General features: G+C 37.3%; 1 protein-coding gene across 1 annotated transcript in view; it reads right to left on the reverse strand.

Annotated features, from left to right (window-relative positions):
• The window catches only part of LOC133632464 (uncharacterized), a 508,815-nt gene that overhangs the window by 5,299 nt on the left and 488,214 nt on the right, over positions 1 to 15,302 (reverse strand). The gene's annotated exons all lie outside the window — the stretch shown is intronic.

Below are 15,302 nucleotides of genomic sequence, written 5' to 3' on the forward strand. Positions count from 1 at the left end.
TTCCCTACAACTCTCTTTTTTGCAGTCTCCATTGTTAATTGAACAAATTTCCAAAAGATTCACCAACACAGATGTCCTGAATACTGTGGAAATTAGCGATTAAAACAGAGCTGTTTAAATTGGGAGGGACCTATTCCAAGATGACGCGTTCAACTGCCTTCGTCACGCGCATACGTCATCATACCGCGACGTTTCAGCCGGATATTTCCCGGGAAATTTTAAATGTCACTTTATAAGTTAACCCGGCCGTATTGGCATGTGTTGCAATGTTAAGATTTCATCATTGATATATAAACTATCAGACTGCGTGGTCGGTAGTAGTGGGTTTCAGTAGGCCTTTAAGTCTAAGTTCATTGTGTTCTTCAATGCGTTTTTAAATTTTGCCATTTTTTCTTCAGAATTTTTAACTAACTTGAAGTGTTCTGTTTTGATTAATTGAAATTTGTTTTAGTAGATTGCACAGTACAGTACATATTCCGTACAATTGACCACTAAATGGTAACACCCTAATAAGTTTTTCAACTTGTTTAAGTCGGGGTCCACGTTAATCAATTCATGGGAAAAGATGATTATTTGTGATATGTACATTTTCAGAAAGTGCTTGTTCTATTTTGGGCCAAAGTAAAATAAAGAAAACAATCTGATGTTGTCATAGTCATATTTTTCTGTTATCATGCCATGATTTTACCCGTCCCGCCCACGTGGAAATAGATTTTCCTCCATGCGGCCCCTGAGCTAAAATGAGTTTGACACCCCTGCTGTAATGTGACTCATGTGAGCAGGTTACTGTATAAACACATTTTGTTATAAGTTGTAAAAATGTGTTCAGTTCTCAGAGACACATCAATGTCAGGCTGACAATCGCTCTTCGGCTTTCTCCAAACACGAGAACAAAGCACCTCCTACTGACTTGTGATTGGTCAGACCGTGCCCATCTTAATCACATGGCTAATTTCAATATAATAAATTGCGATGTAACACAATTGAATATCTTATATGCTCAGACAGTTATGTGTTTATATAAGTTTGGATTGGGTTATGATGTTTGCAATGGGGAAAGACGTTAATGTGTCTTGTTTTCATGTTTGCATTTAAGATAGTTGACATTTAGCATGATAGCTGTTAACTGGCGATTAGTGATGTTAAGTGCCTAAGATGGTAGTTATTGATTAGCAGTGCGATGAGGGCTTTCTGCTGGTGAGTGATTAGCACTACAGTTAGAGCCACCTATCGCTAGGTAGAAATGAGCAGTTTCACCAACATTTTTATGTGAAACCATATTACTAACTGTCTGGTGTTTTACAGGATTCATGGAAGTTTATTGTCATACCAGCACACGATACACATGAGATGGCACACAATTTAGTAGCACGTGAACAATAGGATTGGTCCTGGTGGAGATCTACACTCTTAGTGCTTTTCTTCTTTATTCAGAGTAATCATTTGACTTTCTAAAGGTTTTTTAACTAAAACAACTAAGTAGCTTGAAAAATATTTATGTGTTTCTTGTAGTGTTTAAAATGTATGAATTTTTTCTTCGATGTATGCCCTTTTTCTGGTTTGAACAACAGCCATGGAAAAAGTCTGTGCACGTGCTTGTATATATTTTTTTTAAATTTTCAAACAGTAGTTGTCCATTATTTGATGTTAGGTACTTTTGCAAACCATTGCTTTAAAACAAGATTAAAATGCCTTTATTTTGGAAAAATAACTGCTGTGGAGTAGGAAACGGAAGTTGCTGACTTCTAGCACATGCGCAAATGTACTGGAAACCAAGACCGCAGGCTATGGTTGTTCGGAGATTTTTCGAGTTCACGATCTTAAAGTCATATGATTCACAGCAAATATAGCAACAAATATCTCAATTGGTATTTTCCAAAGTCACGAAACGTGCATTGAGTTTGGAGCGATATCTGAAGTGAAGATTGAAGACGTGATAGAAGATGGACGACTACTGCTATGCTAAGATGGCGACGTCCGCTAAAAGAGAACATGAAAGAGAATCAGCGCCACCAACTTCCAGCAAATCACCAACGGAGATAAAGACGAAAGATGAAGGTGAGTGACTTGAGGTTTTGTCATTTGAAAACTATTTCAAGCCCTTAAAGTCTAAATTAGCCGACCTTGTTGAAGAATGTAAAGAAAGAGCCGCCATGATTGTTAGCTTGAAGAAGGCAGTGGAGTTCACATCAGAGGAGATGAAAGAATGCAAAAGTCAAATGAAGAAAGTGGAAGAGCAAAACAAGCGCTTGTGTAAAGAAAATAATGATGTGAAAGAAGAGATGTTGGGGAAGAGTAAGAGATGTGCAGTGTGTGAAGAGAAGACTGGACCACATGTCTACATCAACCTGCAGAGGATTGGAGGTAATAAAGAACAAGAAAATAAAAAATGTATGCTGTGTTCAAGCACTAATGGTAAAATAAGATAGCTGGTAGTGTTTTTGTTATATTTTTGGTTTAAAAATGTAACTAAGAGCAAGTTGCAAACATCTGAGCCCCTTTAAATATTTGTATTTCTTTCTAGTTCTTATCTTGTTTTTCTATTAAAAAAAAAAGTATTGAATTCCTTTGGTGGTGTTACGGTATGATATGTTTTAATAACAGATAGTTTATGTTAAAAATGTGTCTGAAATTAAACAAAGCCCCAAATTTGAAAAGACAACTTTCACGAGGGTATGATACGGGTATTCAAATGAAATAGCATTTTCTAACAACATAAATAACACCTAAATAAATGAAAAAAATAAACAAGTACCAAACAATATCAATAAAAGTGCTTCTTAAAACGCAATCGATGTGCCTGTTTTGTTGAGAGTAGTGCAAATGTTGCAGTCCATGAAATTGTCATCTGAAAAGTGTTTGTGGTAATGAACCACAGCTGGAGAAAATGTAACTCTTTTTGGGGGGAAGGTAGATGGACTTATTTTGCATCAGGCGCAGTAGAGCTGACAGAAGTGCGTACATCAAACTATCAAAAATTCTTCCATGTAATTTCTGGCTGTCTTCAGGACTGCTTATCATAGACGGTCTTTGGACAACAACTCTGTTAGGCTCCTTGGGTGTGTTTTGATTTTCATCATGTCGTGGTTTTGAGGTAACGCGAGTATTTTGTCACATTTAACAAAGTCTCTGTACTGTTTGTCGTGTCGTTAAGTAACAGAAAAAGTTCCTCTTTCCTGTTTTGGGCAAATGCCACAAATAATATATTCAGCTAGCATTACTAAGATAAGTTATTCATCGAGTCTATCAAGTTATTGGATGGATGTTAGAGTGGACATAACAACCACTATCTCTAAGTCATCCTCCATCTTGTAAACACTGTAGCAGCTAGTGAAAGATTAAAATGATGTTGTTGCGCCAAGATTTGATTTTGAGCATTTTTTAATTGTATTTTCTAGTTCTTAGTAGGGCTGAGTTAGGGCTGGACAATTAATCAGATTTTAATCTCAATTTCAAATACGACCGGTCATAAAAACGTTGTTGTAAAAAAAAGATGAACGTGCATGCACATTCTTGAGCGTGTAACGGTTAAAGGGATGAGTGAGCGTATGATTGAAAAAAAGACCATGTCTACTAGAATGTGCTACTTTTTATTTGACACAGTGCTAGTATGTCTAATCAGTAATCACTGAACTCAACAAAAAAGTACGACCACATGATTTTTGCTTTAAAGTAACTTCGGAATTGACCACTAAAACAGAATCTGCTGTTAAATGCAGAATTTCACGGAAATGGACATAAATGTGAGTGAAATGTTGTCATTGTGAGGAGAAGGAACATTTGTTTGGGACAATAATGTGTCCGGTACCCCTCGTTCATCCCCGAAACACTCAACCACCCTGTCCTGAACTAAACAATGTGGAGACGGCCACTTGAAACAGCGACTAAACTATAATGCTAAAGCTAGCAAGAACAATCCATACACCACAAAACCCTTCTTGTGTTGTTGTGAACGGCATCACGATGTAAGATCAATGTACAAACAGGAAAGCAGTCGCAACTTGAGGGGATTTCTTTATTTTACAGCCTCAAGTTTTCTCAAAACTCACACTTTCCGCTTTGGTTGATTGATTTTAGAAAATGTTATTTATGACAAAAAAAGCAAACAATCTATTGTATTAAAATAAGTGTGAGAGGTAAGAAACGGAATTCAGAAACATTTAAACAGAAAACCTGAATTAGATTTGTTTTTCATATTGCTATAGTCATTTTAATTTATTGTTACTATGATTTTAATTTTACGTGTTATTTGTTAGTAATGTATATCTGGTTGTTCTTTTTAGATTATAATTAAAATTGAATGTTGGTGGTACTGTTTTTACGTTTTAATTTTAATAAATAATGGTGTTATTTATCGTGATTCCAAAATCCCTCAAAATAATTGTGATTATTATGTTTTGCCATAATTGTCCAGCCCTAGACGAGGTATTGGCAAGGACTTCATGATAAACTATGTATCACGGTACTTGAGTCACGATACAATAGTCTATTGCAATATTGTGACATGGAGTTTTACTGTAATTTTTATAAAGTCACTAATGTAAAAAACTACTTAAAATAAATGTATGTATATACACTTAAAGACAGTTATAATTTATTGGACAAATTGTATCAAAAAACAAAGTAAATAAAATGATGACTGCAATTGTACAGAAAGTGGGTCCAGTTTCTTGCATTTAATATCTAAAAAAGTCCTCTACTTCTTAACTACAGATTTCTTTGAGATAGATATGATATTTTTTAGTTTTGCGATGTATTTCAATATTGACTTTTTCCCCACTGTTAGTTTGTAGTATCCTAATGTCCATCGAAGCAAATTATTTTTACTTTCTGTGATTCAAGTTGGACTTTTCTGAGTCTATGACAAGTCATGTAAACATTGATCCATCATTCTGGCAAGGCACTAAATGAATGGCCATGAAACACTACACACTAGGGTTGCCCGATACCAATAATTTAGTTACGGTACTAAATGTATAGATACTTTTCCAAAGAAAAGGAACTACGAAAAATGTCAATATTACACTCCATTAAACACTCACAATCAAATAAATTTTTTACAAGGTTAAAATATAAATTAAATGGCATTAAACACATTGGGCTTTTCTTGTTGCACTCAAAGATCAATTTACAATTTTCCATATTATCAATCAATCAATCAATCAATCAATGTTTACTTATATAGCCCTAAATCAAGAGTGTCTCAAAGGGCTGCACAAGCCACAACGACATCCTTGGCTCAGATCCCACATTAGGGCAAGAAAAAAACTCAACCCGATGGGATGACAATGAGAAACCTTGGAGTGGACCGCAGATCAGCCTCGGCCCTGTAGTCACCGCCACACAGCGGCATTCAGATGAAAGAACGGTACCGGTACTTTTCAAAGGTGCTATAGTACCGATTTCAATTGATTAGTACCGCAATACTTTATTAGTAGCAGTATACTGTACAACCCTACTACACACACATACAGTACATAGAAGAAAATGTGTTTTTGTTGTTTGTGTCTTGCAGACGTCCAGCAGCTGATCGGTAATCCAGAAGAAGTTTCCCCTCAGTTAGGGGGGAGCTCCACTTTGAAGCAGGAGACTCCACAACCACCCTGCATTAAAAAGGAAGAGGAGGAACTCTGCATCACTCAGGAGGGAGAGTGTCTTCTAGGACGAGAGGAAGCTGATTACACCAAGTTTCCACTGAGTATTATCTTTGTGAAGACTGAAGATGATGAAGAGAAACCACAAGTAGACAACCTCTTAGCTCCTCTATCAGATAGTGAGGCTGAAGACGAGGTTGAAGAACCTATGAGCAGCGATACAGACTGTGAAGGTGATATGAGGACTCACACTGACAACAAACACTCTGAATGCTCTACAAAGAAGAGAGGTAAAACATGTTTGAGCTGCTCAGTTTGTGCTAAAAGCTTTTCTGTTAAGAGGAATTTGACTGAACACATGAGAACACACACAGGTGAAAAACCATTTATTTGTTCACTTTGTGGCAAAAGCTTTTCTGTTAAGAGGAATTTTACTCAACACATGAGAACACACACAGGTGAAAAACCATTTAGTTGTTCAGTTTGTGGCAAAATCTTTTCTCGAAATACCTTTTTGACTCAACACATGAGAACACACACAGGTGAAAGACCATTTAATTGTTCAGTTTGTGGCAAACGCTTTTCTGTTAAGAGCCATTTGACTGAACACCTGAGAACACACACAGGTGAAAAAACATTTAACTGTTCGATGTGTGGCAAAAGCTATCCTGTTAAGAGCACTTTGATTCAACACATGAGAACGCACACAGGTGAAAAACCATATAATTGTTCAGTTTGTGGAAAAATCTTTTCTCGAAATACCTCTTTAATTAAACACATGAGAACACACACAGGTGAAAAAACATTTAGTTGTTCAATTTGTGGCAAAAGCTATTCTGTTAAGAGCACTTTGATTGAACACTTGAGAACGCACACAGGTGAAAAACCATGTAATTGCTCAGTTTGTGGTAAAGGCTTTTCTCATAATGGCTCTTTGTGGCGACACGAGAAGACATGTTGGAGAAAAACCATTTAGTTGTTCAGTGTGCTGTAAAAGGTTCCCACATAATGCAGACGCAGTAAAACACATAAGAACACACAAGAGAAAATAACCAATTAGCTGTTTAGTTTGTGGTATGTTGCTCATATGTGGTGACATCCACCCTACCCAGGACCTCCTCACTGCTTCTTTCACAAATATCTGAGGTATTCATACAAACTTGGATTATTTGGAGCATAATCTTATCTATGGGGTCTTATCTACTCATGACCCCATGAAACCTTCCTGAACAGTAAAATAGATGATGCTTCAAGTGCTTGGTTACTCCTTCTTCAGTCCAGGGACCTGGGGCCTCATGTGTCAAGTTTGTGCACGCTCAAAAACCTGCAATACACCCTTTTTCACTGCAAAGTTGAGTTGTATCAAAACTGACGTTGACGCATAAGTGATGCTGAATAACTGTTTGCATAACAAACTGCCAACTTTTACTCCTCAGACTGATTGATGTGCAAATCAGAGACATGTGAACATTTAACCCCCAACACCCACAACCCAACCCCCACCTCCCTCGACATTCAGGCATAACAGGTTCAATCCGGCCCGCGAGATGAGTTTGTGAAGTGTAAAATTCAGCTACATTTTTAAATGAAAGAAACTGCTGTTCTAATTGTGTCCACTGGATGTCGCAATAGCAATTCTGTTAGGCAAGCAAATAGCATAGCAAGTATACCAAGCAAGAGGCTGTGACTCCTCCCCCTCCACCCAACGTAAAACAGTAGTAAAATAAGCAATCAGTAACCCCACTTAAAATGCAGCATGAGACACTGCACACTGATATAGTTCTGTGAAAATGATTGTCTTCTGTGCAAATGTAAAGAAAGTGAACAGTGTGTGATTTACTGCAATACTTTCAGTCTTTTAACTTTTTATTTGTGCTTTGTTGAAATTGTTCACACATTGCACAGCTTTTATTTTTCTATCAATACACATTATGTCTAGAAGACAGGAAGTAGCTCAACACTCTTGAATAGTTTCTACCTCAGTTTGTATGGTTTGTTGAGTTAGCACAGGATTAATATGTGGAAATGACAAATGAGGTAGTTGATACATAGAATAGTTTTTATTCACGCTTTATTTAGTTTTTTATTCAATCCGAGATGGGTTGTGACTTAAAGTTTAATTGCTTTGTACAAACACTGAGATTAAGTCGAAGGTCATTGTGTTCTTCAAAATGCACCATTTTTTTCCCCGCATAATTTTTAACTAACTTGAAGTGTTTTGTCAAGAGGATTATTTGTGATATGTACATTTTCAGAATGTGCTTGTTCTATTTTATGCCAAAGTAAAACAAAGAAAACAATCTGAAGTTGTCGTAATTGTATTTTTAAGTTATCATGCCATGATTTTACCCGCCATGCCCGCATGGAAATAGATAAAATGAGGTAAAATGAGTTTGACACCTCTGCTGTAATCTGACTCATGTGAGCAGGTTACTGTATGAACACATTTTGTTATAAGTTATAAAAATGTGTTCAGTTTTCAGAGACACGTCAATGTCAGATCTTAATCACATGGCTAATTTCAATATAATAAATTGTGATGTAACACAATTGAATATCTTATATGCTCAGACAGTAATGCGTTTATATAAATGTAGATTGTGTTATGATGTTTGTAATGGGGAAAGACATTAATGTGTCTTGTTTTCATGTTTGCATTTAAGATAGTTGACATTTAGCATGATAGCTGTTAACTGGCGATTAGTGATGTTAAGTGCCTAAGATGGTAGTTATTGATTAGCAGTGCGATGAGGGCTTTCTGCTGGTGAGTGATTAGCACTACAGTTAGAGCCACCTATCGCTAGGTAGAAATGAGCAGTTTCACCAACATTTTGTCTTGTTTATTCAGAGTAATTATTTAAGTTTGTAAAAGTTTTTAACTAAAACAACTAAGTAGGTTGAAAAATATTTCTGTGTTTCATGTAGTATTTAAAGGCCTACTGAAATGAATTTTTTTTATTTAAACGGGGATAGCAGATCTATTCTATGTGTCATACTTGATCATTTCGCGATATTGCCATATTTTTGCTGAAAGGACTTAGTATAGAACAACGACGATAAAGATTGCAACTTTTGGTATCTGATAAAAAAAAGGCTTGCCCCTACCGGAAGTAGCGTGACGTAGTCAGTTGAACATATACGCAAAGTTCCCTATTGTTTACAATGATGGCCGCATGAAGTGAGAGAGATTCGGACCGAGAAAGCGACAATTTCCCCATTAATTTGAGCGAGGATGAAAGATTTGTGGATGAGTAAAGTGCAAGTGAAGGACTAGTGGGGAGTTGAAGCTATTCAGATAGGGAAGATGCTGTGAGAGCCGGGGGTGACCTGATATTCAGCTGGGAATGACTACAACAGTAAATAAACACAAGACATATATATACTCTATTAGCCACAACACAACCAGGCTTATATTTAATATGCCACAAATTAATCCTGCATAATAACACCTGCGTGTTTGTTATGCTAGCTCCTAGCTCCTCTGCTAGCTCCTAGCTCCATAGAACACGCCAATACAATTCAAACACCTGATCAACACACACAATCACTCAGCCCAAAAGACCGTTCACCTAACCCAAGGTTCATAAAGCTTATATATTTTTAAAAAGTTACGTACGTGACGCGCACGTACGGTACGGTACGTGTTATGCTAGCTCCTAGCTCTTCTGCTAGCTCCTAGCTCCATAGAACACGCCAATACAATTCAAACACCTGATCAACACACACAATCACTCAGCCCAAAAGACCGTTCACCTAACCCAAGGTTCATAAAGCTTATATATTTTTAAAAAGTTACGTACGTGACGCGCACGTACGGTACGGTACGTGTTATGCTAGCTCCTAGCTCCTCTGCTAGCTCCATAGAACACGCCAATACAATTCAAACACATGATCAACACACACAATCACTCAGCCCAAAAGACCGTTCACCTAACCCAAGGTTCATAAAGCTTATATATTTTAAAAAAGTTACGTACATACGCAAAAAAAAGCCAAAGCTGCATACTCACAGTAGCACGTCTGCGTCTTTGTCATCCAAATCAAAGTAATCCTGGTAAGAGTCTGTGTTGTCCCAGTTCTCTACAGGCGTCTGTGTATCCAAGTCAAAAGTCCTCCTGGTTAGAGTCTCTGTTATCCGAGTTCTTCCATCTTGACTGCATCTTTCGAGAATGTAAACAAAGAAGCGCCGGCTGTGTACTGTTGTGGCTGACTACGTTCGAAAAATACGTCCATTTCGCACCGACAACTTTCTTCTTTGCTTGCTCGGCTTCCTTCTCCATAATGCAATGAACATGATTGCAACAGATTCACGAACACAGATGTCCAGAATACTGTGGAATTATGAAATGAAAACAGAGCTTTTTCGTATTGGCTTCAATGTGGAAGGCATACCCGTGTTCGCCGGTCTACGTCACGCGCATACGTCATCCTCAGAGGCGTTTCGAACCGGAAGTTTAGCGGCAAATTTAAAATGTCACTTTATAAGTTAACCCGGCCGTATTGGCATGTGTTATAATGTTAAGATTTCATCATTGATATATAAACTATCAGACTGCGTGGTCGGTAGTAGTGGGTTTCAGTAGGCCTTTAAAATGTCTGATTTTTTTCTAAATCTATGTGTATGCCCTTTTTTTGCTTTATGCTTGTATATATATATGTTTTATTTCCAAAGAGTAGTTGTCGATTATTTGATGTTAGATGCTTTTACCAACCATTGTTTTAAAACAAGATTAAAATGCCTTTATTTTGAAAAATAACTGCTGAGGAGTGGGAGACGGAAGTTGCTGACTTCTAGCGCATGCGCAAATGTACTTTAAGGTAAACAAAAAGACGAAGACCGCATGCTATGGTTGTTCGGAGATTCTTCGAATTCACGCTCTTAAAGTCATATGATTCACAGCAAATATAGCAACAAATATCTCAATTTGTATTTTCCAAAGCCACGAAACGTGCATTGAGTTTGGAGCGATATCTGAAGTGAAGATTGAAGACGTGATAGAAGATGGACGACTACTGCTATGCTAAGATGGCGACGTCCGCTAAAAGAGAACATGAAAGAGAATCAGCGCCACCAACTTCCAGCAAATCACCAACGGAGATAAAGACGAAAGATGAAGGTGAGTGACTTGAAGTTTTGTCGTTTGAAAACTATTTCAAACCCTTAAAAAAGAGACATTAGCCGACCTTGTTGAAGAATGTAAAGAAAGAGCCGCCATGATTGTTAGCTTGAAGAAGGCAGTGGAGTTCACATCAGAGGAGATGAAAGAATGCAAAAGTCAAATGAAGAAAGTGGAAGAGCAAAACAACCTTTTCCTACTAATGAAATATTTAGCTCGCATTACTAAGCTAAGTTATTGATGGAGTCCATCAAGTTATTGGATGGATGTTAGAGTGGACATAACAGCCACTATCTCTAAGTCATCCTCCATCTTGTAAACACTGTAGCAGCAAGTGAAAGATTAAAATGATGTTGTTGTGCCAGGATTTGATTTTGGGCATTTTTGAATTGTATTTCCTAGTTTTTAGTAGGGCTGAGTTAGGGCTGGACAATTAATCTGATTTTAATCTCAATTTCAAATAAGCAATGTCACGGTCACAAAAATGTTGTTTGTAAAAAAAAAGATGAACGGCCCGTGGAACGTGCATGCAAATTCTTGAGCCTGTAACGGTTAAAGGGATGAGTGAGCGTATGATTGGAAAAAAGACCATGTCTACTAGAATGTGCTACTTTTTATTTGACACAGTGCTAGTATGTCTAATCAGTAATTACTGAACTCAACAAAAAAGTAAGACCACATGATTTTCGCTTTAACGTAACTTCGGAATTGGACAATAAAACACAATCTGCTGGTAAACACAGAAATGGACATAAATGTGAGTGAAATGTTGTTATTGTGAGGAGAAGGAACATTTGTTTGGGACAATAATGTGGGGTTAGTTACTGAAAACCAGTAACTAGATACAGTTACTAGTTACTTTATTTCAAAAGTAACTCAGTTACTAACTCAGTTACTTACCAAAAAGTAATGCGTTACTGTGAAAAGTAACTATTTAGTTACCCCCCCCCCCCTTTTTTTTTTTAAGGCTCCCATTAATGCCCTTTTAGCCTTCATGTCAGTACTGTTATTGCACTGGAGAATAATACAATCTGTTGATCAACTTGACATGCATTTGCATCTCTGAACTCTGCTGAGCAATGTGCTCTACATACAACACACAAACAATGTGGTCTACATACAACACACAAACAATGTGGTCTACATACAACACACAAACAATGCGGTCTACATACAACACAAACAATGTGGTCTACATACAACACACAAACAATGCGGTCTACATACAACACACAAACAATGCGGTCTACATACAACACACAAACAATGCGGTCTACATACAACACACAAACAATGCGGTCTACATACAACACACAAACAATGTGGTCTACATACAACACACAAACAATGTGGTCTACATACAACACACAAACAATGTGGTCTACATACAACACACAAACAATGTGCTCTACATACAACACACAAACAATGTGGTCTACATACAACACACAAACAATGTGGTCTACATACAACACACAAACAATGTGGTCTACATACACCACACAAACAATGTGGTCTACATACAACACAAACAATGTGGTCTACATACAACACACAAACAATGCGGTCTACATACAACACACAAACAATGTGGTCTACATACAACACACAAACAATGTGGTCTACATACAACACACAAAGACAAAGATATGTTTCAAAGGGCCAATTTATTTCAGGCCAGAAAAAATTGACAAAACTATTTTAAATAGCTGCAACATAATGGCACTTTAACTTTAACTTTAAGTAGATAGGATCTTTGATCCAAGACACAACTTACATTTAACTAAAATGTTATAAAATGGTATCCCCACCTTCTACCATCCTAGTCACGTCCGTTGTGTCCTTGGGCAAGACACTTCACCCTTGCTCCTGATGGGTGCTGGTAGCGCCTTGCATGGCAGCTCCCTCCATCAGTGTGTGAATGTGTGTGTGAATGTGGAAATAGTGTCAAAGCGCTTTGAGTACCTTGAAGGTAGAAAAGCGCTATACAAGTATAACCCATTTATCATTTATCATTATCATTTATTTTCTTTGTGCTCGACAAAAGAAAAGTATTGAGAATGTCTCCATGTTAAAAAACTCGACTTCTGGCTTCGCCATGATGTCTTGTTAGTTGTTATGAGAGTAGCGTATGTGTGTGTGTGTGTGTGTGTGTGTGTGTGTGTGGCCCTTTAAGATATGACAGTATGTGAGGTGAGTGAAGTCAGTGAGTGAGTGGGCGAGAGAGGTGAGGGAGCGGCGACAGTGAGTGCGTGCAGGTGCTCTCGCTTGGTGGATGGCTGCGTCCAATAAAGTCACAAAGTTGCAACAAACCGCCGGGCTCGTCATTCACCCTCAGCTGTAAAGACCCTCTTCCGGGTAAAGTGAAGGTTGTTAGCCCCGAAGTACGGCTCTGGAGGAACGTTTCCCCTGCGGGGAGGCGTGCTTTCCCCCACCCACAGAAAGCACACCTCTTCTTTTCCACCGCAGCGCTCCAATAAAACACACTCAGATCTTCTGTTTCTAGCCGATACTACATAAAAATAACGTAAAATAACGCAGTAACGCATCATGCAGTAACGGTAACTGAGTTACTGCATATAAAAAATAACGCGTTAGATTACTAGTTACCGCCGAAACTAACGGCGTTACAGTAACGCGTTACTTTGTAACGCGTTAGTCCCAACACTGCCGGTATGGTTCGTTCTTCCCCGAAACACTCAACCACCCTGTCCTGAACTAAACAATGTGGGGACGGCCACTTGAAACAGCGACTAAACTATGAAGCTAAAGCTAGCAAGAACAATCCATACACCACAAAACACTTCTTGTGTTGTTGTGAACGGCATCACGATGTAAGATCAATGTACAAACAGGAAAGGCAGTCGCAACTTGAGAGGCTTTTTTTATTTTACAGCCTCAAGTTTTCTCAAAACTCACACTTTCCGCTTTGAATGATTGGTTGATTGATTTTAGAAAATGGTATTTATGACACAAAAAGCAAACAATCTATTGTGGTAAAATAAGTGTGAGAGGTAAGAAATGGAATTCAGAAAAATGTAAACAGAAACATGAATATGATTTGTTTTTCATATTGCTTTAGTCATTTTAATTTATTGTTACTATGATTGTTATTTTACGTGTTATTTATTTGATATTAATGTATATCTGGTTGTTCTTTTAGATTATATTTCAAATTGACTTTTGGTGGTACTGTTTTTACGTTTTCAAATTAATAATTAATGGGTTTTTTATCATGATTCCAAAAACACTCAAAAAAAAATTATCGTTATTATTATGTTTTGCCATAATTGTCCAGCCCTAGACGAGGTATTGGCAAGGACTTCACGATAAACTATGTATCACGGTACTTGAGTCACGATACAATAGTCTATTGTAATATTGTGACATGGAGTTTTACTGCAATTTTTACAAAGTCATTGAAAAATGTAAAAAAAAACTACTTAAAATAAATGTATATAAGTACGCTTGATGACAGTTATATTTTTTTGGACAAACTGTGTCAAAAACAAAGTAACTCCGATGATCATTGAAATTGTACAGAAAGTGGATAACATTTATTGCATTTAATATTTTAAAAAAGTTCTCTACTTCTTAATGACAGACTTCTTTGAGATAGATATTATCTTTTTTAGTTTTGCGATGTATTTCAAAATTGACTTTTTTCCCACTGTGGGTTTGTAGTATCCTAATGTCCATCGAAGCAGATGTTTTCTACTTTCTGTGATTCTAGCTGAACTTTTCTGAGTCTATGACAAGTCATGTAAACATTGATCCATCATTCTGGCAAGGCACTTGTAGAAACAAATGAGTCATTGAGAGTAGAAAGCAGGGCTCTGTCTGACACGCTGGGTCCAAGGATGCTACATGAAGTCATTACTGCAGTTTTGAGGGTGATTTATTTTCCCTTTGAGTAAAAAAACAATACATTACATGCAGATGGATTTGCAGAACTATATGGCCCAGACTATGATGCCCTATTCCATCAGCATTTCAGTTCAGTTTCAGCATTTGGGCAGTTTCTACAGAAATGAGTTATGTTCATACTTAGTATTTTTTGTTTAGCACTTAGCAATAGTGCTAATTGCTTGATCTGCTTATCAGTCAGCGTCTAAAACTTGTAGCTCATCCTCCTTAAATTCAGGCTCAAAAATATAAGGTTCTGGATCATAATTTGTCCTAAAGTATTCTTTGATGACACTCATGAAGTCTGCCTTTATTAGTAATAGTTGGTGGTGTTGTTGAAGGAAATAGCGAACGTTGTGATGCGTCTGTGAAAACAATGTGCCGCTGTTTGCTTAAAATTATGAAAATACGTAAATATTACATGTTATTATGAATGTGCCTGTTATTACATTACATATATACTTACAGCGTGTATATAAAAAGTTGCTGAATGCTTTTGGATATTTCAGTTCCCAGTAGCGTGGCGTTAGCCTCGCTCCTTTTTGAACCCGTAGTGATTCCTGTAGCTTAGCTATTTTTTCGACCCATGTAGTGACATAGTGTCCATCAAACGCTACAAAGAGAGAAAATAGACTCCTAATCAAGGGCTGGAATAAAGACAAAAAATATTCGTACAATCATTTGA

The sequence above is a fragment of the Entelurus aequoreus genome, linkage group LG17 (genome assembly GCF_033978785.1).
Source record: "Entelurus aequoreus isolate RoL-2023_Sb linkage group LG17, RoL_Eaeq_v1.1, whole genome shotgun sequence".
NCBI lineage: Eukaryota > Metazoa > Chordata > Actinopteri > Syngnathiformes > Syngnathidae > Entelurus > Entelurus aequoreus.